A 20,648-nucleotide genomic window follows, 5' to 3' on the forward strand; every position below is an offset into this window, starting at 1 on the left:
GTTTTGCAGCCGCCGCCCACTGCAATGAATCTGAATAACTCCTCCTTTAGGGCGCAAGCAACTCCCCTCCCCCTTGCAGTCTTTCCAATTCACGATACAAAAAGACGGACAGGACAGGTTGCCTGACTTTCCGTCACTGCCACCCTTTGCCATCCTTACCCGTAGAAAGCCCTTTCATCATCCCCAAACCCTAATCTTTTCCCTTTCCTTCCCAGCCCCCAAACCCTGCCCTCTGTACCTTTCTCACCACCCGCTTCCCTTCTCCTGTCATCCCCCTACCACCCGGGAAAAAAAGAGATTGCCCCCTCCTTCCACTAGCCCACCCTCCCACCCAAAGAACAACTTCTTCTGCGCAGCTTGTTTTCTAGGCAGCAGCGCTATTGTGATGTCATCGGGGGGCATTGTGACAAGCCGCCAGTGTTCCGTCTCTTCATGTTGTGCACTGTTCAAACCGAAAATACATCAACAGGCAGGCTACAGAAAAGCTTACTAACAAAGGTTAGAGAGGGGCTTTCTCAGAGGGCTTTTTACAGTTTGTCTATTCCCAATTAGCCGGTTTAGTATACTTAATGAAAGTACTAATTCTTTCATAGGCCGCCCATTCTTAGTATTTGACGTTCAGGTAACAACAGGTAACTTTATTTGGAGTGGAAGCAGAGAGATAACACCAGATGCCAATTGTAGATCCTCTCACACCTGTGGTCACTGCAGCATCTGACTCCACTTTGTCCAAAAGGGATCTATTCCATTCAATTACACATGATCTAGATTAGACTGACAACAAGATACTGCACGGGACATAGCAGAGTTGGTGAAGTTGAGTGGTGATGAGTTTGCTATTTGGATGAATAAAGCAAGTAAAAAGTGTGTTAGATAAAAATTCATTTCAATTCGCTAATCGGGCTAATATGAATCAGGTGAATCGAGTTCTGCTTTTGGAAACTGGGTTAAGAAGGGGTGCACCGTTCCTGGAGGTACTGCAATACCAGGTCAATGCGTGGAGTGGACAGAGCAAGCTCTTTTTCCATCTCCCTGTTCTAAAAATCCATTTAATATATGGTCCCCAGATAGGGGACGTATCAGATATTAAACTGATAAGAACAGATACTACACTTGATCTTAGCCAAAAGGCCGAGAAGCGATAACCAGAATTGGTTTGGGCCTCGAGTGGCACCCTGGCCTATGCCGGACACATCTTAGGGAGAGAGAGCGAGAGGGAGACAAACCCACGCCTACACAAGACATTTTGTCACCCAAGCCAACCCTTGAAAAGGCTGCTTTGCAGAGCAAAAACAAGAAGAATGGTGCGTTTTGCAGCCGCCGCCCACTGCAATGAATCTGAATAACTCCTCCTTTAGGGCACAAGCAACTCCCCTCCCCCTTGCAGTCTTTCCAATTCACGATACAAAAAGACGGACAGGACAGGTTGCCTGACTTTCCGTCACTGCCACCCTTTGCCATCCTTACCCGTAGAAAGCCCTTTCATCATCCCCAAACCCTAATCTTTTCCCTTTCCTTCCCAGCCCCCAAACCCTGCCCTCTGTACCTTTCTCACCACCCGCTTCCCTTCTCCTGTCATCCCCCTACCACCCGGGAAAAAAAGAGATTGCCCCCTCCTTCCACTAGCCCACCCTCCCACCCAAAGAACAACTTCTTCTGCGCAGCTTGTTTTCTAGGCAGCAGCGCTATTGTGATGTCATCGGGGGGCATTGTGACAAGCCGCCAGTGTTCCGTCTCTTCATGTTGTGCACTGTTCAAACCGAAAATACATCAACAGGCAGGCTACAGAAAAGCTTACTAACAAAGGTTAGAGAGGGGCTTTCTCAGAGGGCTTTTTACAGTTTGTCTATTCCCAATTAGCCGGTTTAGTATACTTAATGAAAGTACTAATTCTTTCATAGGCCGCCCATTCTTAGTATTTGACGTTCAGGTAACAACAGGTAACTTTATTTGGAGTGGAAGCAGAGAGATAACACCAGATGCCAATTGTAGATCCTCTCACACCTGTGGTCACTGCAGCATCTGACTCCACTTTGTCCAAAAGGGATCTATTCCATTCAATTACACATGATCTAGATTAGACTGACAACAAGATACTGCACGGGACATAGCAGAGTTGGTGAAGTTGAGTGGTGATGAGTTTGCTATTTGGATGAATAAAGCAAGTAAAAAGTGTGTTAGATAAAAATTCATTTCAATTCGCTAATCGGGCTAATATGAATCAGGTGAATCGAGTTCTGCTTTTGGAAACTGGGTTAAGAAGGGGTGCACCGTTCCTGGAGGTACTGCAATACCAGGTCAATGCGTGGAGTGGACAGAGCAAGCTCTTTTTCCATCTCCCTGTTCTAAAAATCCATTTAATATATGGTCCCCAGATAGGGGACGTATCAGATATTAAACTGATAAGAACAGATACTACACTTGATCTTAGCCAAAAGGCCGAGAAGCGATAACCAGAATTGGTTTGGGCCTCGAGTGGCACCCTGGCCTATGCCGGACACATCTTAGGGAGAGAGAGCGAGAGGGAGACAAACCCACGCCTACACAAGACATTTTGTCACCCAAGCCAACCCTTGAAAAGGCTGCTTTGCAGAGCAAAAACAAGAAGAATGGTGCGTTTTGCAGCCGCCGCCCACTGCAATGAATCTGAATAACTCCTCCTTTAGGGCGCAAGCAACTCCCCTCCCCCTTGCAGTCTTTCCAATTCACGATACAAAAAGACGGACAGGACAGGTTGCCTGACTTTCCGTCACTGCCACCCTTTGCCATCCTTACCCGTAGAAAGCCCTTTCATCATCCCCAAACCCTAATCTTTTCCCTTTCCTTCCCAGCCCCCAAACCCTGCCCTCTGTACCTTTCTCACCACCCGCTTCCCTTCTCCTGTCATCCCCCTACCACCCGGGAAAAAAAGAGATTGCCCCCTCCTTCCACTAGCCCACCCTCCCACCCAAAGAACAACTTCTTCGGCGCAGCTTGTTTTCTAGGCAGCAGCGCTATTGTGATGTCATCGGGGGGCATTGTGACAAGCCGCCAGTGTTCCGTCTCTTCATGTTGTGCACTGTTCAAACCGAAAATACATCAACAGGCAGGCTACAGAAAAGCTTACTAACAAAGGTTAGAGAGGGGCTTTCTCAGAGGGCTTTTTACAGTTTGTCTATTCCCAATTAGCCGGTTTAGTATACTTAATGAAAGTACTAATTCTTTCATAGGCCGCCCATTCTTAGTATTTGACGTTCAGGTAACAACAGGTAACTTTATTTGGAGTGGAAGCAGAGAGATAACACCAGATGCCAATTGTAGATCCTCTCACACCTGTGGTCACTGCAGCATCTGACTCCACTTTGTCCAAAAGGGATCTATTCCATTCAATTACACATGATCTAGATTAGACTGACAACAAGATACTGCACGGGACATAGCAGAGTTGGTGAAGTTGAGTGGTGATGAGTTTGCTATTTGGATGAATAAAGCAAGTAAAAAGTGTGTTAGATAAAAATTCATTTCAATTCGCTAATCGGGCTAATATGAATCAGGTGAATCGAGTTCTGCTTTTGGAAACTGGGTTAAGAAGGGGTGCACCGTTCCTGGAGGTACTGCAATACCAGGTCAATGCGTGGAGTGGACAGAGCAAGCTCTTTTTCCATCTCCCTGTTCTAAAAATCCATTTAATATATGGTCCCCAGATAGGGGACGTATCAGATATTAAACTGATAAGAACAGATACTACACTTGATCTTAGCCAAAAGGCCGAGAAGCGATAACCAGAATTGGTTTGGGCCTCGAGTGGCACCCTGGCCTATGCCGGACACATCTTAGGGAGAGAGAGCGAGAGGGAGACAAACCCACGCCTACACAAGACATTTTGTCACCCAAGCCAACCCTTGAAAAGGCTGCTTTGCAGAGCAAAAACAAGAAGAATGGTGCGTTTTGCAGCCGCCGCCCACTGCAATGAATCTGAATAACTCCTCCTTTAGGGCGCAAGCAACTCCCCTCCCCCTTGCAGTCTTTCCAATTCACGATACAAAAAGACGGACAGGACAGGTTGCCTGACTTTCCGTCACTGCCACCCTTTGCCATCCTTACCCGTAGAAAGCCCTTTCATCATCCCCAAACCCTAATCTTTTCCCTTTCCTTCCCAGCCCCCAAACCCTGCCCTCTGTACCTTTCTCACCACCCGCTTCCCTTCTCCTGTCATCCCCCTACCACCCGGGAAAAAAAGAGATTGCCCCCTCCTTCCACTAGCCCACCCTCCCACCCAAAGAACAACTTCTTCTGCGCAGCTTGTTTTCTAGGCAGCAGCGCTATTGTGATGTCATCGGGGGGCATTGTGACAAGCCGCCAGTGTTCCGTCTCTTCATGTTGTGCACTGTTCAAACCGAAAATACATCAACAGGCAGGCTACAGAAAAGCTTACTAACAAAGGTTAGAGAGGGGCTTTCTCAGAGGGCTTTTTACAGTTTGTCTATTCCCAATTAGCCGGTTTAGTATACTTAATGAAAGTACTAATTCTTTCATAGGCCGCCCATTCTTAGTATTTGACGTTCAGGTAACAACAGGTAACTTTATTTGGAGTGGAAGCAGAGAGATAACACCAGATGCCAATTGTAGATCCTCTCACACCTGTGGTCACTGCAGCATCTGACTCCACTTTGTCCAAAAGGGATCTATTCCATTCAATTACACATGATCTAGATTAGACTGACAACAAGATACTGCACGGGACATAGCAGAGTTGGTGAAGTTGAGTGGTGATGAGTTTGCTATTTGGATGAATAAAGCAAGTAAAAAGTGTGTTAGATAAAAATTCATTTCAATTCGCTAATCGGGCTAATATGAATCAGGTGAATCGAGTTCTGCTTTTGGAAACTGGGTTAAGAAGGGGTGCACCGTTCCTGGAGGTACTGCAATACCAGGTCAATGCGTGGAGTGGACAGAACAAGCTCTTTTTCCATCTCCCTGTTCTAAAAATCCATTTAATATATGGTCCCCAGATAGGGGACGTATCAGATATTAAACTGATAAGAACAGATACTACACTTGATCTTAGCCAAAAGGCCGAGAAGCGATAACCAGAATTGGTTTGGGCCTCGAGTGGCACCCTGGCCTATGCCGGACACATCTTAGGGAGAGAGAGCGAGAGGGAGACAAACCCACGCCTACACAAGACATTTTGTCACCCAAGCCAACCCTTGAAAAGGCTGCTTTGCAGAGCAAAAACAAGAAGAATGGTGCGTTTTGCAGCCGCCGCCCACTGCAATGAATCTGAATAACTCCTCCTTTAGGGCGCAAGCAACTCCCCTCCCCCTTGCAGTCTTTCCAATTCACGATACAAAAAGACGGACAGGACAGGTTGCCTGACTTTCCGTCACTGCCACCCTTTGCCATCCTTACCCGTAGAAAGCCCTTTCATCATCCCCAAACCCTAATCTTTTCCCTTTCCTTCCCAGCCCCCAAACCCTGCCCTCTGTACCTTTCTCACCACCCGCTTCCCTTCTCCTGTCATCCCCCTACCACCCGGGAAAAAAAGAGATTGCCCCCTCCTTCCACTAGCCCACCCTCCCACCCAAAGAACAACTTCTTCTGCGCAGCTTGTTTTCTAGGCAGCAGCGCTATTGTGATGTCATCGGGGGGCATTGTGACAAGCCGCCAGTGTTCCGTCTCTTCATGTTGTGCACTGTTCAAACCGAAAATACATCAACAGGCAGGCTACAGAAAAGCTTACTAACAAAGGTTAGAGAGGGGCTTTCTCAGAGGGCTTTTTACAGTTTGTCTATTCCCAATTAGCCGGTTTAGTATACTTAATGAAAGTACTAATTCTTTCATAGGCCGCCCATTCTTAGTATTTGACGTTCAGGTAACAACAGGTAACTTTATTTGGAGTGGAAGCAGAGAGATAACACCAGATGCCAATTGTAGATCCTCTCACACCTGTGGTCACTGCAGCATCTGACTCCACTTTGTCCAAAAGGGATCTATTCCATTCAATTACACATGATCTAGATTAGACTGACAACAAGATACTGCACGGGACATAGCAGAGTTGGTGAAGTTGAGTGGTGATGAGTTTGCTATTTGGATGAATAAAGCAAGTAAAAAGTGTGTTAGATAAAAATTCATTTCAATTCGCTAATCGGGCTAATATGAATCAGGTGAATCGAGTTCTGCTTTTGGAAACTGGGTTAAGAAGGGGTGCACCGTTCCTGGAGGTACTGCAATACCAGGTCAATGCGTGGAGTGGACAGAGCAAGCTCTTTTTCCATCTCCCTGTTCTAAAAATCCATTTAATATATGGTCCCCAGATAGGGGACGTATCAGATATTAAACTGATAAGAACAGAGCGCTGGGGTCCTGGGTTCAAATCCCACCAAGGACACTATCTGCAAGGAGTTTGTATGTTCTCCCCGTGTTTGCGTGGGTTTCCTCCGGGTACTCCGGTTTCCTCCCACACTCCAAAGACATACAGATAGGGACTTTAGATTGTGAGCCCCAATGGGGACAGTGTTCCTGATGTATGTAAAGCGCTGTGGAATTAATAGCGCTATATAAATGAATAAAATTATTATTATTATTATTATTATACTACACTTGATCTTAGCCAAAAGGCCGAGAAGCGATAACCAGAATTGGTTTGGGCCTCGAGTGGCACCCTGGCCTATGCCGGACACATCTTAGGGAGAGAGAGCGAGAGGGAGACAAACCCACGCCTACACAAGACATTTTGTCACCCAAGCCAACCCTTGAAAAGGCTGCTTTGCAGAGCAAAAACAAGAAGAATGGTGCGTTTTGCAGCCGCCGCCCACTGCAATGAATCTGAATAACTCCTCCTTTAGGGCGCAAGCAACTCCCCTCCCCCTTGCAGTCTTTCCAATTCACGATACAAAAAGACGGACAGGACAGGTTGCCTGACTTTCCGTCACTGCCACCCTTTGCCATCCTTACCCGTAGAAAGCCCTTTCATCATCCCCAAACCCTAATCTTTTCCCTTTCCTTCCCAGCCCCCAAACCCTGCCCTCTGTACCTTTCTCACCACCCGCTTCCCTTCTCCTGTCATCCCCCTACCACCCGGGAAAAAAAGAGATTGCCCCCTCCTTCCACTAGCCCACCCTCCCACCCAAAGAACAACTTCTTCTGCGCAGCTTGTTTTCTAGGCAGCAGCGCTATTGTGATGTCATCGGGGGGCATTGTGACAAGCCGCCAGTGTTCCGTCTCTTCATGTTGTGCACTGTTCAAACCGAAAATACATCAACAGGCAGGCTACAGAAAAGCTTACTAACAAAGGTTAGAGAGGGGCTTTCTCAGAGGGCTTTTTACAGTTTGTCTATTCCCAATTAGCCGGTTTAGTATACTTAATGAAAGTACTAATTCTTTCATAGGCCGCCCATTCTTAGTATTTGACGTTCAGGTAACAACAGGTAACTTTATTTGGAGTGGAAGCAGAGAGATAACACCAGATGCCAATTGTAGATCCTCTCACACCTGTGGTCACTGCAGCATCTGACTCCACTTTGTCCAAAAGGGATCTATTCCATTCAATTACACATGATCTAGATTAGACTGACAACAAGATACTGCACGGGACATAGCAGAGTTGGTGAAGTTGAGTGGTGATGAGTTTGCTATTTGGATGAATAAAGCAAGTAAAAAGTGTGTTAGATAAAAATTCATTTCAATTCGCTAATCGGGCTAATATGAATCAGGTGAATTGAGTTCTGCTTTTGGAAACTGGGTTAAGAAGGGGTGCACCGTTCCTGGAGGTACTGCAATACCAGGTCAATGCGTGGAGTGGACAGAGCAAGCTCTTTTTCCATCTCCCTGTTCTAAAAATCCATTTAATATATGGTCCCCAGATAGGGGACGTATCAGATATTAAACTGATAAGAACAGATACTACACTTGATCTTAGCCAAAAGGCCGAGAAGCGATAACCAGAATTGGTTTGGGCCTCGAGTGGCACCCTGGCCTATGCCGGACACATCTTAGGGAGAGAGAGCGAGAGGGAGACAAACCCACGCCTACACAAGACATTTTGTCACCCAAGCCAACCCTTGAAAAGGCTGCTTTGCAGAGCAAAAACAAGAAGAATGGTGCGTTTTGCAGCCGCCGCCCACTGCAATGAATCTGAATAACTCCTCCTTTAGGGCGCAAGCAACTCCCCTCCCCCTTGCAGTCTTTCCAATTCACGATACAAAAAGACGGACAGGACAGGTTGCCTGACTTTCCGTCACTGCCACCCTTTGCCATCCTTACCCGTAGAAAGCCCTTTCATCATCCCCAAACCCTAATCTTTTCCCTTTCCTTCCCAGCCCCCAAACCCTGCCCTCTGTACCTTTCTCACCACCCGCTTCCCTTCTCCTGTCATCCCCCTACCACCCGGGAAAAAAAGAGATTGCCCCCTCCTTCCACTAGCCCACCCTCCCACCCAAAGAACAACTTCTTCTGCGCAGCTTGTTTTCTAGGCAGCAGCGCTATTGTGATGTCATCGGGGGGCATTGTGACAAGCCGCCAGTGTTCCGTCTCTTCATGTTGTGCACTGTTCAAACCGAAAATACATCAACAGGCAGGCTACAGAAAAGCTTACTAACAAAGGTTAGAGAGGGGCTTTCTCAGAGGGCTTTTTACAGTTTGTCTATTCCCAATTAGCCGGTTTAGTATACTTAATGAAAGTACTAATTCTTTCATAGGCCGCCCATTCTTAGTATTTGACGTTCAGGTAACAACAGGTAACTTTATTTGGAGTGGAAGCAGAGAGATAACACCAGATGCCAATTGTAGATCCTCTCACACCTGTGGTCACTGCAGCATCTGACTCCACTTTGTCCAAAAGGGATCTATTCCATTCAATTACACATGATCTAGATTAGACTGACAACAAGATACTGCACGGGACATAGCAGAGTTGGTGAAGTTGAGTGGTGATGAGTTTGCTATTTGGATGAATAAAGCAAGTAAAAAGTGTGTTAGATAAAAATTCATTTCAATTCGCTAATCGGGCTAATATGAATCAGGTGAATCGAGTTCTGCTTTTGGAAACTGGGTTAAGAAGGGGTGCACCGTTCCTGGAGGTACTGCAATACCAGGTCAATGCGTGGAGTGGACAGAGCAAGCTCTTTTTCCATCTCCCTGTTCTAAAAATCCATTTAATATATGGTCCCCAGATAGGGGACGTATCAGATATTAAACTGATAAGAACAGATACTACACTTGATCTTAGCCAAAAGGCCGAGAAGCGATAACCAGAATTGGTTTGGGCCTCGAGTGGCACCCTGGCCTATGCCGGACACATCTTAGGGAGAGAGAGCGAGAGGGAGACAAACCCACGCCTACACAAGACATTTTGTCACCCAAGCCAACCCTTGAAAAGGCTGCTTTGCAGAGCAAAAACAAGAAGAATGGTGCGTTTTGCAGCCGCCGCCCACTGCAATGAATCTGAATAACTCCTCCTTTAGGGCGCAAGCAACTCCCCTCCCCCTTGCAGTCTTTCCAATTCACGATACAAAAAGACGGACAGGACAGGTTGCCTGACTTTCCGTCACTGCCACCCTTTGCCATCCTTACCCGTAGAAAGCCCTTTCATCATCCCCAAACCCTAATCTTTTCCCTTTCCTTCCCAGCCCCCAAACCCTGCCCTCTGTACCTTTCTCACCACCCGCTTCCCTTCTCCTGTCATCCCCCTACCACCCGGGAAAAAAAGAGATTGCCCCCTCCTTCCACTAGCCCACCCTCCCACCCAAAGAACAACTTCTTCTGCGCAGCTTGTTTTCTAGGCAGCAGCGCTATTGTGATGTCATCGGGGGGCATTGTGACAAGCCGCCAGTGTTCCGTCTCTTCATGTTGTGCACTGTTCAAACCGAAAATACATCAACAGGCAGGCTACAGAAAAGCTTACTAACAAAGGTTAGAGAGGGGCTTTCTCAGAGGGCTTTTTACAGTTTGTCTATTCCCAATTAGCCGGTTTAGTATACTTAATGAAAGTACTAATTCTTTCATAGGCCGCCCATTCTTAGTATTTGACGTTCAGGTAACAACAGGTAACTTTATTTGGAGTGGAAGCAGAGAGATAACACCAGATGCCAATTGTAGATCCTCTCACACCTGTGGTCACTGCAGCATCTGACTCCACTTTGTCCAAAAGGGATCTATTCCATTCAATTACACATGATCTAGATTAGACTGACAACAAGATACTGCACGGGACATAGCAGAGTTGGTGAAGTTGAGTGGTGATGAGTTTGCTATTTGGATGAATAAAGCAAGTAAAAAGTGTGTTAGATAAAAATTCATTTCAATTCGCTAATCGGGCTAATATGAATCAGGTGAATCAAGTTCTGCTTTTGGAAACTGGGTTAAGAAGGGGTGCACCGTTCCTGGAGGTACTGCAATACCAGGTCAATGCGTGGAGTGGACAGAGCAAGCTCTTTTTCCATCTCCCTGTTCTAAAAATCCATTTAATATATGGTCCCCAGATAGGGGACGTATCAGATATTAAACTGATAAGAACAGATACTACACTTGATCTTAGCCAAAAGGCCGAGAAGCGATAACCAGAATTGGTTTGGGCCTCGAGTGGCACCCTGGCCTATGCCGGACACATCTTAGGGAGAGAGAGCGAGAGGGAGACAAACCCACGCCTACACAAGACATTTTGTCACCCAAGCCAACCCTTGAAAAGGCTGCTTTGCAGAGCAAAAACAAGAAGAATGGTGCGTTTTGCAGCCGCCGCCCACTGCAATGAATCTGAATAACTCCTCCTTTAGGGCGCAAGCAACTCCCCTCCCCCTTGCAGTCTTTCCAATTCACGATACAAAAAGACGGACAGGACAGGTTGCCTGACTTTCCGTCACTGCCACCCTTTGCCATCCTTACCCGTAGAAAGCCCTTTCATCATCCCCAAACCCTAATCTTTTCCCTTTCCTTCCCAGCCCCCAAACCCTGCCCTCTGTACCTTTCTCACCACCCGCTTCCCTTCTCCTGTCATCCCCCTACCACCCGGGAAAAAAAGAGATTGCCCCCTCCTTCCACTAGCCCACCCTCCCACCCAAAGAACAACTTCTTCTGCGCAGCTTGTTTTCTAGGCAGCAGCGCTATTGTGATGTCATCGGGGGGCATTGTGACAAGCCGCCAGTGTTCCGTCTCTTCATGTTGTGCACTGTTCAAACCGAAAATACATCAACAGGCAGGCTACAGAAAAGCTTACTAACAAAGGTTAGAGAGGGGCTTTCTCAGAGGGCTTTTTACAGTTTGTCTATTCCCAATTAGCCGGTTTAGTATACTTAATGAAAGTACTAATTCTTTCATAGGCCGCCCATTCTTAGTATTTGACGTTCAGGTAACAACAGGTAACTTTATTTGGAGTGGAAGCAGAGAGATAACACCAGATGCCAATTGTAGATCCTCTCACACCTGTGGTCACTGCAGCATCTGACTCCACTTTGTCCAAAAGGGATCTATTCCATTCAATTACACATGATCTAGATTAGACTGACAACAAGATACTGCACGGGACATAGCAGAGTTGGTGAAGTTGAGTGGTGATGAGTTTGCTATTTGGATGAATAAAGCAAGTAAAAAGTGTGTTAGATAAAAATTCATTTCAATTCGCTAATCGGGCTAATATGAATCAGGTGAATCGAGTTCTGCTTTTGGAAACTGGGTTAAGAAGGGGTGCACCGTTCCTGGAGGTACTGCAATACCAGGTCAATGCGTGGAGTGGACAGAGCAAGCTCTTTTTCCATCTCCCTGTTCTAAAAATCCATTTAATATATGGTCCCCAGATAGGGGACGTATCAGATATTAAACTGATAAGAACAGATACTACACTTGATCTTAGCCAAAAGGCCGAGAAGCGATAACCAGAATTGGTTTGGGCCTCGAGTGGCACCCTGGCCTATGCCGGACACATCTTAGGGAGAGAGAGCGAGAGGGAGACAAACCCACGCCTACACAAGACATTTTGTCACCCAAGCCAACCCTTGAAAAGGCTGCTTTGCAGAGCAAAAACAAGAAGAATGGTGCGTTTTGCAGCCGCCGCCCACTGCAATGAATCTGAATAACTCCTCCTTTAGGGCGCAAGCAACTCCCCTCCCCCTTGCAGTCTTTCCAATTCACGATACAAAAAGACGGACAGGACAGGTTGCCTGACTTTCCGTCACTGCCACCCTTTGCCATCCTTACCCGTAGAAAGCCCTTTCATCATCCCCAAACCCTAATCTTTTCCCTTTCCTTCCCAGCCCCCAAACCCTGCCCTCTGTACCTTTCTCACCACCCGCTTCCCTTCTCCTGTCATCCCCCTACCACCCGGGAAAAAAAGAGATTGCCCCCTCCTTCCACTAGCCCACCCTCCCACCCAAAGAACAACTTCTTCTGCGCAGCTTGTTTTCTAGGCAGCAGCGCTATTGTGATGTCATCGGGGGGCATTGTGACAAGCCGCCAGTGTTCCGTCTCTTCATGTTGTGCACTGTTCAAACCGAAAATACATCAACAGGCAGGCTACAGAAAAGCTTACTAACAAAGGTTAGAGAGGGGCTTTCTCAGAGGGCTTTTTACAGTTTGTCTATTCCCAATTAGCCGGTTTAGTATACTTAATGAAAGTACTAATTCTTTCATAGGCCGCCCATTCTTAGTATTTGACGTTCAGGTAACAACAGGTAACTTTATTTGGAGTGGAAGCAGAGAGATAACACCAGATGCCAATTGTAGATCCTCTCACACCTGTGGTCACTGCAGCATCTGACTCCACTTTGTCCAAAAGGGATCTATTCCATTCAATTACACATGATCTAGATTAGACTGACAACAAGATACTGCACGGGACATAGCAGAGTTGGTGAAGTTGAGTGGTGATGAGTTTGCTATTTGGATGAATAAAGCAAGTAAAAAGTGTGTTAGATAAAAATTCATTTCAATTCGCTAATCGGGCTAATATGAATCAGGTGAATCGAGTTCTGCTTTTGGAAACTGGGTTAAGAAGGGGTGCACCGTTCCTGGAGGTACTGCAATACCAGGTCAATGCGTGGAGTGGACAGAGCAAGCTCTTTTTCCATCTCCCTGTTCTAAAAATCCATTTAATATATGGTCCCCAGATAGGGGACGTATCAGATATTAAACTGATAAGAACAGATACTACACTTGATCTTAGCCAAAAGGCCGAGAAGCGATAACCAGAATTGGTTTGGGCCTCGAGTGGCACCCTGGCCTATGCCGGACACATCTTAGGGAGAGAGAGCGAGAGGGAGACAAACCCACGCCTACACAAGACATTTTGTCACCCAAGCCAACCCTTGAAAAGGCTGCTTTGCAGAGCAAAAACAAGAAGAATGGTGCGTTTTGCAGCCGCCGCCCACTGCAATGAATCTGAATAACTCCTCCTTTAGGGCGCAAGCAACTCCCCTCCCCCTTGCAGTCTTTCCAATTCACGATACAAAAAGACGGACAGGACAGGTTGCCTGACTTTCCGTCACTGCCACCCTTTGCCATCCTTACCCGTAGAAAGCCCTTTCATCATCCCCAAACCCTAATCTTTTCCCTTTCCTTCCCAGCCCCCAAACCCTGCCCTCTGTACCTTTCTCACCACCCGCTTCCCTTCTCCTGTCATCCCCCTACCACCCGGGAAAAAAAGAGATTGCCCCCTCCTTCCACTAGCCCACCCTCCCACCCAAAGAACAACTTCTTCTGCGCAGCTTGTTTTCTAGGCAGCAGCGCTATTGTGATGTCATCGGGGGGCATTGTGACAAGCCGCCAGTGTTCCGTCTCTTCATGTTGTGCACTGTTCAAACCGAAAATACATCAACAGGCAGGCTACAGAAAAGCTTACTAACAAAGGTTAGAGAGGGGCTTTCTCAGAGGGCTTTTTACAGTTTGTCTATTCCCAATTAGCCGGTTTAGTATACTTAATGAAAGTACTAATTCTTTCATAGGCCGCCCATTCTTAGTATTTGACGTTCAGGTAACAACAGGTAACTTTATTTGGAGTGGAAGCAGAGAGATAACACCAGATGCCAATTGTAGATCCTCTCACACCTGTGGTCACTGCAGCATCTGACTCCACTTTGTCCAAAAGGGATCTATTCCATTCAATTACACATGATCTAGATTAGACTGACAACAAGATACTGCACGGGACATAGCAGAGTTGGTGAAGTTGAGTGGTGATGAGTTTGCTATTTGGATGAATAAAGCAAGTAAAAAGTGTGTTAGATAAAAATTCATTTCAATTCGCTAATCGGGCTAATATGAATCAGGTGAATCGAGTTCTGCTTTTGGAAACTGGGTTAAGAAGGGGTGCACCGTTCCTGGAGGTACTGCAATACCAGGTCAATGCGTGGAGTGGACAGAGCAAGCTCTTTTTCCATCTCCCTGTTCTAAAAATCCATTTAATATATGGTCCCCAGATAGGGGACGTATCAGATATTAAACTGATAAGAACAGATACTACACTTGATCTTAGCCAAAAGGCCGAGAAGCGATAACCAGAATTGGTTTGGGCCTCGAGTGGCACCCTGGCCTATGCCGGACACATCTTAGGGAGAGAGAGCGAGAGGGAGACAAACCCACGCCTACACAAGACATTTTGTCACCCAAGCCAACCCTTGAAAAGGCTGCTTTGCAGAGCAAAAACAAGAAGAATGGTGCGTTTTGCAGCCGCCGCCCACTGCAATGAATCTGAATAACTCCTCCTTTAGGGCGCAAGCAACTCCCCTCCCCCTTGCAGTCTTTCCAATTCACGATACAAAAAGACGGACAGGACAGGTTGCCTGACTTTCCGTCACTGCCACCCTTTGCCATCCTTACCCGTAGAAAGCCCTTTCATCATCCCCAAACCCTAATCTTTTCCCTTTCCTTCCCAGCCCCCAAACCCTGCCCTCTGTACCTTTCTCACCACCCGCTTCCCTTCTCCTGTCATCCCCCTACCACCCGGGAAAAAAAGAGATTGCCCCCTCCTTCCACTAGCCCACCCTCCCACCCAAAGAACAACTTCTTCTGCGCAGCTTGTTTTCTAGGCAGCAGCGCTATTGTGATGTCATCGGGGGGCATTGTGACAAGCCGCCAGTGTTCCGTCTCTTCATGTTGTGCACTGTTCAAACCGAAAATACATCAACAGGCAGGCTACAGAAAAGCTTACTAACAAAGGTTAGAGAGGGGCTTTCTCAGAGGGCTTTTTACAGTTTGTCTATTCCCAATTAGCCGGTTTAGTATACTTAATGAAAGTACTAATTCTTTCATAGGCCGCCCATTCTTAGTATTTGACGTTCAGGTAACAACAGGTAACTTTATTTGGAGTGGAAGCAGAGAGATAACACCAGATGCCAATTGTAGATCCTCTCACACCTGTGGTCACTGCAGCATCTGACTCCACTTTGTCCAAAAGGGATCTATTCCATTCAATTACACATGATCTAGATTAGACTGACAACAAGATACTGCACGGGACATAGCAGAGTTGGTGAAGTTGAGTGGTGATGAGTTTGCTATTTGGATGAATAAAGCAAGTAAAAAGTGTGTTAGATAAAAATTCATTTCAATTCGCTAATCGGGCTAATATGAATCAGGTGAATCGAGTTCTGCTTTTGGAAACTGGGTTAAGAAGGGGTGCACCGTTCCTGGAGGTACTGCAATACCAGGTCAATGCGTGGAGTGGACAGAGCAAGCTCTTTTTCCATCTCCCTGTTCTAAAAATCCATTTAATATATGGTCCCCAGATAGGGGACGTATCAGATATTAAACTGATAAGAACAGATACTACACTTGATCTTAGCCAAAAGGCCGAGAAGCGATAACCAGAATTGGTTTGGGCCTCGAGTGGCACCCTGGCCTATGCCGGACACATCTTAGGGAGAGAGAGCGAGAGGGAGACAAACCCACGCCTACACAAGACATTTTGTCACCCAAGCCAACCCTTGAAAAGGCTGCTTTGCAGAGCAAAAACAAGAAGAATGGTGCGTTTTGCAGCCGCCGCCCACTGCAATGAATCTGAATAACTCCTCCTTTAGGGCGCAAGCAACTCCCCTCCCCCTTGCAGTCTTTCCAATTCACGATACAAAAAGACGGACAGGACAGGTTGCCTGACTTTCCGTCACTGCCACCCTTTGCCATCCTTACCCGTAGAAAGCCCTTTCATCATCCCCAAACCCTAATCTTTTCCCTTTCCTTCCCAGCCCCCAAACCCTGCCCTCTGTACCTTTCTCACCACCCGCTTCCCTTCTCCTGTCATCCCCCTACCACCCGGGAAAAAAAGAGATTGCCCCCTCCTTCCACTAGCCCACCCTCCCACCCAAAGAACAACTTCTTCTGCGCAGCTTGTTTTCTAGGCAGCAGCGCTATTGTGATGTCATCGGGGGGCATTGTGACAAGCCGCCAGTGTTCCGTCTCTTCATGTTGTGCACTGTTCAAACCGAAAATACATCAACAGGCAGGCTACAGAAAAGCTTACTAACAAAGGTTAGAGAGGGGCTTTCTCAGAGGGCTTTTTACAGTTTGTCTATTCCCAATTAGCCGGTTTAGTATACTTAATGAAAGTACTAATTCTTTCATAGGCCGCCCATTCTTAGTATTTGACGTTCAGGTAACAACAGGTAACTTTATTTGGAGTGGAAGCAGAGAGATAACACCAGATGCCAATTGTAGATCCTCTCACACCTGTGGTCACTGCAGCATCTGACTCCACTTTGTCCAAAAGGGATCTATTCCATTCAATTACACATGATCTAGATTAGACTGACAACAAGATACTGCACGGGACATAGCAGAGTTGGTGAAGTTGAGTGGTGATGAGTTTGCTATTTGGATGAATAAAGCAAGTAAAAAGTGTGTTAGATAAAAATTCATTTCAATTCGCTAATCGGGCTAATATGAATCAGGTGAATCGAGTTCTGCTTTTGGAAACTGGGTTAAGAAGGGGTGCACCGTTCCTGGAGGTACTGCAATACCAGGTCAATGCGTGGAGTGGACAGAGCAAGCTCTTTTTCCATCTCCCTGTTCTAAAAATCCATTTAATATATGGTCCCCAGATAGGGGACGTATCAGATATTAAACTGATAAGAACAGATACTACACTTGATCTTAGCCAAAAGGCCGAGAAGCGATAACCAGAATTGGTTTGGGCCTCGAGTGGCACCCTGGCCTATGCCGGACACATCTTAGGGAGAGAGAGCGAGAGGGAGACAAACCCACGCCTACACAAGACATTTTGTCACCCAAGCCAACCCTTGAAAAGGCTGCTTTGCAGAGCAAAAACAAGAAGAATGGTGCGTTTTGCAGCCGCCGCCCACTGCAATGAATCTGAATAACTCCTCCTTTAGGGCGCAAGCAACTCCCCTCCCCCTTGCAGTCTTTCCAATTCACGATACAAAAAGACGGACAGGACAGGTTGCCTGACTTTCCGTCACTGCCACCCTTTGCCATCCTTACCCGTAGAAAGCCCTTTCATCATCCCCAAACCCTAATCTTTTCCCTTTCCTTCCCAGCCCCCAAACCCTGCCCTCTGTACCTTTCTCACCACCCGCTTCCCTTCTCCTGTCATCCCCCTACCACCCGGGAAAAAAAGAGATTGCCCCCTCCTTCCACTAGCCCACCCTCCCACCCAAAGAACAACTTCTTCTGCGCAGCTTGTTTTCTAGGCAGCAGCGCTATTGTGATGTCATCGGGGGGCATTGTGACAAGCCGCCAGTGTTCCGTCTCTTCATGTTGTGCACTGTTCAAACCGAAAATACATCAACAGGCAGGCTACAGAAAAGCTTACTAACAAAGGTTAGAGAGGGGCTTTCTCAGAGGGCTTTTTACAGTTTGTCTATTCCCAATTAGCCGGTTTAGTATACTTAATGAAAGTACTAATTCTTTCATAGGCCGCCCATTCTTAGTATTTGACGTTCAGGTAACAACAGGTAACTTTATTTGGAGTGGAAGCAGAGAGATAACACCAGATGCCAATTGTAGATCCTCTCACACCTGTGGTCACTGCAGCATCTGACTCCACTTTGTCCAAAAGGGATCTATTCCATTCAATTACACATGATCTAGATTAGACTGACAACAAGATACTGCACGGGACATAGCAGAGTTGGTGAAGTTGAGTGGTGATGAGTTTGCTATTTGGATGAATAAAGCAAGTAAAAAGTGTGTTAGATAAAAATTCATTTCAATTCGCTAATCGGGCTAATATGAATCAGGTGAATCGAGTTCTGCTTTTGGAAACTGGGTTAAGAAGGGGTGCACCGTTCCTGGAGGTACTGCAATACCAGGTCAATGCGTGGAGTGGACAGAGCAAGCTCTTTTTCCATCTCCCTGTTCTAAAAATCCATTTAATATATGGTCCCCAGATAGGGGACGTATCAGATATTAAACTGATAAGAACAGATACTACACTTGATCTTAGCCAAAAGGCCGAGAAGCGATAACCAGAATTGGTTTGGGCCTCGAGTGGCACCCTGGCCTATGCCGGACACATCTTAGGGAGAGAGAGCGAGAGGGAGACAAACCCACGCCTACACAAGACATTTTGTCACCCAAGCCAACCCTTGAAAAGGCTGCTTTGCAGAGCAAAAACAAGAAGAATGGTGCGTTTTGCAGCCGCCGCCCACTGCAATGAATCTGAATAACTCCTCCTTTAGGGCGCAAGCAACTCCCCTCCCCCTTGCAGTCTTTCCAATTCACGATACAAAAAGACGGACAGGACAGGTTGCCTGACTTTCCGTCACTGCCACCCTTTGCCATCCTTACCCGTAGAAAGCCCTTTCATCATCCCCAAACCCTAATCTTTTCCCTTTCCTTCCCAGCCCCCAAACCCTGCCCTCTGTACCTTTCTCACCACCCGCTTCCCTTCTCCTGTCATCCCCCTACCACCCGGGAAAAAAAGAGATTGCCCCCTCCTTCCACTAGCCCACCCTCCCACCCAAAGAACAACTTCTTCTGCGCAGCTTGTTTTCTAGGCAGCAGCGCTATTGTGATGTCATCGGGGGGCATTGTGACAAGCCGCCAGTGTTCCGTCTCTTCATGTTGTGCACTGTTCAAACCGAAAATACATCAACAGGCAGGCTACAGAAAAGCTTACTAACAAAGGTTAGAGAGGGGCTTTCTCAGAGGGCTTTTTACAGTTTGTCTATTCCCAATTAGCCGGTTTAGTATACTTAATGAAAGTACTAATTCTTTCATAGGCCGCCCATTCTTAGTATTTGACGTTCAGGTAACAACAGGTAACTTTATTTGGAGTGGAAGCAGAGAGATAACACCAGATGCCAATTGTAGATCCTCTCACACCTGTGGTCACTGCAGCATCTGACTCCACTTTGTCCAAAAGGGATCTATTCCATTCAATTACACATGATCTAGATTAGACTGACAACAAGATACTGCACGGGACATAGCAGAGTTGGTGAAGTTGAGTGGTGATGAGTTTGCTATTTGGATGAATAAAGCAAGTAAAAAGTGTGTTAGATAAAAATTCATTTCAATTCGCTAATCGGGCTAATATGAATCAGGTGAATCGAGTTCTGCTTTTGGAAACTGGGTTAAGAAGGGGTGCACCGTTCCTGGAGGTACTGCAATACCAGGTCAATGCGTGGAGTGGACAGAGCAAGCTCTTTTTCCATCTCCCTGTTCTAAAAATCCATTTAATATATGGTCCCCAGATAGGGGACGTATCAGATATTAAACTGATAAGAACAGATACTACACTTGATCTTAGCCAAAAGGCCGAGAAGCGATAACCAGAATTGGTTTGGGCCTCGAGTGGCACCCTGGCCTATGCCGGACACATCTTAGGGAGAGAGAGCGAGAGGGAGACAAACCCACGCCTACACAAGACATTTTGTCACCCAAGCCAACCCTTGAAAAGGCTGCTTTGCAGAGCAAAAACAAGAAGAATGGTGCGTTTTGCAGCCGCCGCCCACTGCAATGAATCTGAATAACTCCTCCTTTAGGGCGCAAGCAACTCCCCTCCCCCTTGCAGTCTTTCCAATTCACGATACAAAAAGACGGACAGGACAGGTTGCCTGACTTTCCGTCACTGCCACCCTTTGCCATCCTTACCCGTAGAAAGCCCTTTCATCATCCCCAAACCCTAATCTTTTCCCTTTCCTTCCCAGCCCCCAAACCCTGCCCTCTGTACCTTTCTCACCACCCGCTTCCCTTCTCCTGTCATCCCCCTACCACCCGGGAAAAAAAGAGATTGCCCCCTCCTTCCACTAGCCCACCCTCCCACCCAAAGAACAACTTCTTCTGCGCAGCTTGTTTTCTAGGCAGCAGCGCTATTGTGATGTCATCGGGGGGCATTGTGACAAGCCGCCAGTGTTCCGTCTCTTCATGTTGTGCACTGTTCAAACCGAAAATACATCAACAGGCAGGCTACAGAAAAGCTTACTAACAAAGGTTAGAGAGGGGCTTTCTCAGAGGGCTTTTTACAGTTTGTCTATTCCCAATTAGCCGGTTTAGTATACTTAATGAAAGTACTAATTCTTTCATAGGCCGCCCATTCTTAGTATTTGACGTTCAGGTAACAACAGGTAACTTTATTTGGAGTGGAAGCAGAGAGATAACACCAGATGCCAATTGTAGATCCTCTCACACCTGTGGTCACTGCAGCATCTGACTCCACTTTGTCCAAAAGGGATCTATTCCATTCAATTACACATGATCTAGATTAGACTGACAACAAGATA

General features: G+C 46.7%; 15 non-coding genes and 1 pseudogene across 15 annotated transcripts; all 16 read right to left on the reverse strand.

Moving 5' to 3' along the window:
• Window positions 1–952: 952 nt before the first annotated feature.
• Window positions 953–1,143, reverse strand: LOC142273500 (U2 spliceosomal RNA). Its single transcript, XR_012737999.1, has one exon. It is a non-coding gene; the product is annotated as a U2 spliceosomal RNA (small nuclear RNA).
• A 1,117-nt stretch (window positions 1,144–2,260) lies between these two features.
• LOC142273501 (U2 spliceosomal RNA) lies at window positions 2,261–2,451 on the reverse strand. Its single transcript, XR_012738000.1, has one exon. It is a non-coding gene; the product is annotated as a U2 spliceosomal RNA (small nuclear RNA).
• Window positions 2,452–3,568: 1,117 nt separating this feature from the next.
• On the reverse strand, window positions 3,569–3,759 carry LOC142273502 (U2 spliceosomal RNA). The gene has a single exon (XR_012738001.1). It is a non-coding gene; the product is annotated as a U2 spliceosomal RNA (small nuclear RNA).
• A 1,117-nt stretch (window positions 3,760–4,876) lies between these two features.
• LOC142273521 (U2 spliceosomal RNA) lies at window positions 4,877–5,067 on the reverse strand. Its single transcript, XR_012738018.1, has one exon. It is a non-coding gene; the product is annotated as a U2 spliceosomal RNA (small nuclear RNA).
• Window positions 5,068–6,184: 1,117 nt separating this feature from the next.
• LOC142273526 (U2 spliceosomal RNA) lies at window positions 6,185–6,377 on the reverse strand. The gene has a single exon (XR_012738023.1). It is a non-coding gene; the product is annotated as a U2 spliceosomal RNA (small nuclear RNA).
• Window positions 6,378–6,450: 73 nt separating this feature from the next.
• LOC142273527 (U2 spliceosomal RNA) lies at window positions 6,451–6,615 on the reverse strand (annotated as a pseudogene).
• A 1,117-nt stretch (window positions 6,616–7,732) lies between these two features.
• LOC142273503 (U2 spliceosomal RNA) lies at window positions 7,733–7,923 on the reverse strand. Its single transcript, XR_012738002.1, has one exon. It is a non-coding gene; the product is annotated as a U2 spliceosomal RNA (small nuclear RNA).
• Window positions 7,924–9,040: 1,117 nt separating this feature from the next.
• LOC142273504 (U2 spliceosomal RNA) lies at window positions 9,041–9,231 on the reverse strand. Its single transcript, XR_012738003.1, has one exon. It is a non-coding gene; the product is annotated as a U2 spliceosomal RNA (small nuclear RNA).
• A 1,117-nt stretch (window positions 9,232–10,348) lies between these two features.
• LOC142273505 (U2 spliceosomal RNA) lies at window positions 10,349–10,539 on the reverse strand. The gene has a single exon (XR_012738004.1). It is a non-coding gene; the product is annotated as a U2 spliceosomal RNA (small nuclear RNA).
• Window positions 10,540–11,656: 1,117 nt separating this feature from the next.
• On the reverse strand, window positions 11,657–11,847 carry LOC142273506 (U2 spliceosomal RNA). Its single transcript, XR_012738005.1, has one exon. It is a non-coding gene; the product is annotated as a U2 spliceosomal RNA (small nuclear RNA).
• Window positions 11,848–12,964: 1,117 nt separating this feature from the next.
• Window positions 12,965–13,155, reverse strand: LOC142273508 (U2 spliceosomal RNA). The gene has a single exon (XR_012738006.1). It is a non-coding gene; the product is annotated as a U2 spliceosomal RNA (small nuclear RNA).
• A 1,117-nt stretch (window positions 13,156–14,272) lies between these two features.
• On the reverse strand, window positions 14,273–14,463 carry LOC142273509 (U2 spliceosomal RNA). Its single transcript, XR_012738007.1, has one exon. It is a non-coding gene; the product is annotated as a U2 spliceosomal RNA (small nuclear RNA).
• Window positions 14,464–15,580: 1,117 nt separating this feature from the next.
• LOC142273511 (U2 spliceosomal RNA) lies at window positions 15,581–15,771 on the reverse strand. Its single transcript, XR_012738009.1, has one exon. It is a non-coding gene; the product is annotated as a U2 spliceosomal RNA (small nuclear RNA).
• Window positions 15,772–16,888: 1,117 nt separating this feature from the next.
• Window positions 16,889–17,079, reverse strand: LOC142273512 (U2 spliceosomal RNA). The gene has a single exon (XR_012738010.1). It is a non-coding gene; the product is annotated as a U2 spliceosomal RNA (small nuclear RNA).
• Window positions 17,080–18,196: 1,117 nt separating this feature from the next.
• Window positions 18,197–18,387, reverse strand: LOC142273513 (U2 spliceosomal RNA). Its single transcript, XR_012738011.1, has one exon. It is a non-coding gene; the product is annotated as a U2 spliceosomal RNA (small nuclear RNA).
• Window positions 18,388–19,504: 1,117 nt separating this feature from the next.
• On the reverse strand, window positions 19,505–19,695 carry LOC142273514 (U2 spliceosomal RNA). The gene has a single exon (XR_012738012.1). It is a non-coding gene; the product is annotated as a U2 spliceosomal RNA (small nuclear RNA).
• Between the last annotated feature and the right edge of the window lie 953 nt (window positions 19,696–20,648).

This window comes from Anomaloglossus baeobatrachus, unplaced genomic scaffold, assembly GCF_048569485.1.
Source record: "Anomaloglossus baeobatrachus isolate aAnoBae1 unplaced genomic scaffold, aAnoBae1.hap1 Scaffold_3639, whole genome shotgun sequence".
NCBI lineage: Eukaryota > Metazoa > Chordata > Amphibia > Anura > Aromobatidae > Anomaloglossus > Anomaloglossus baeobatrachus.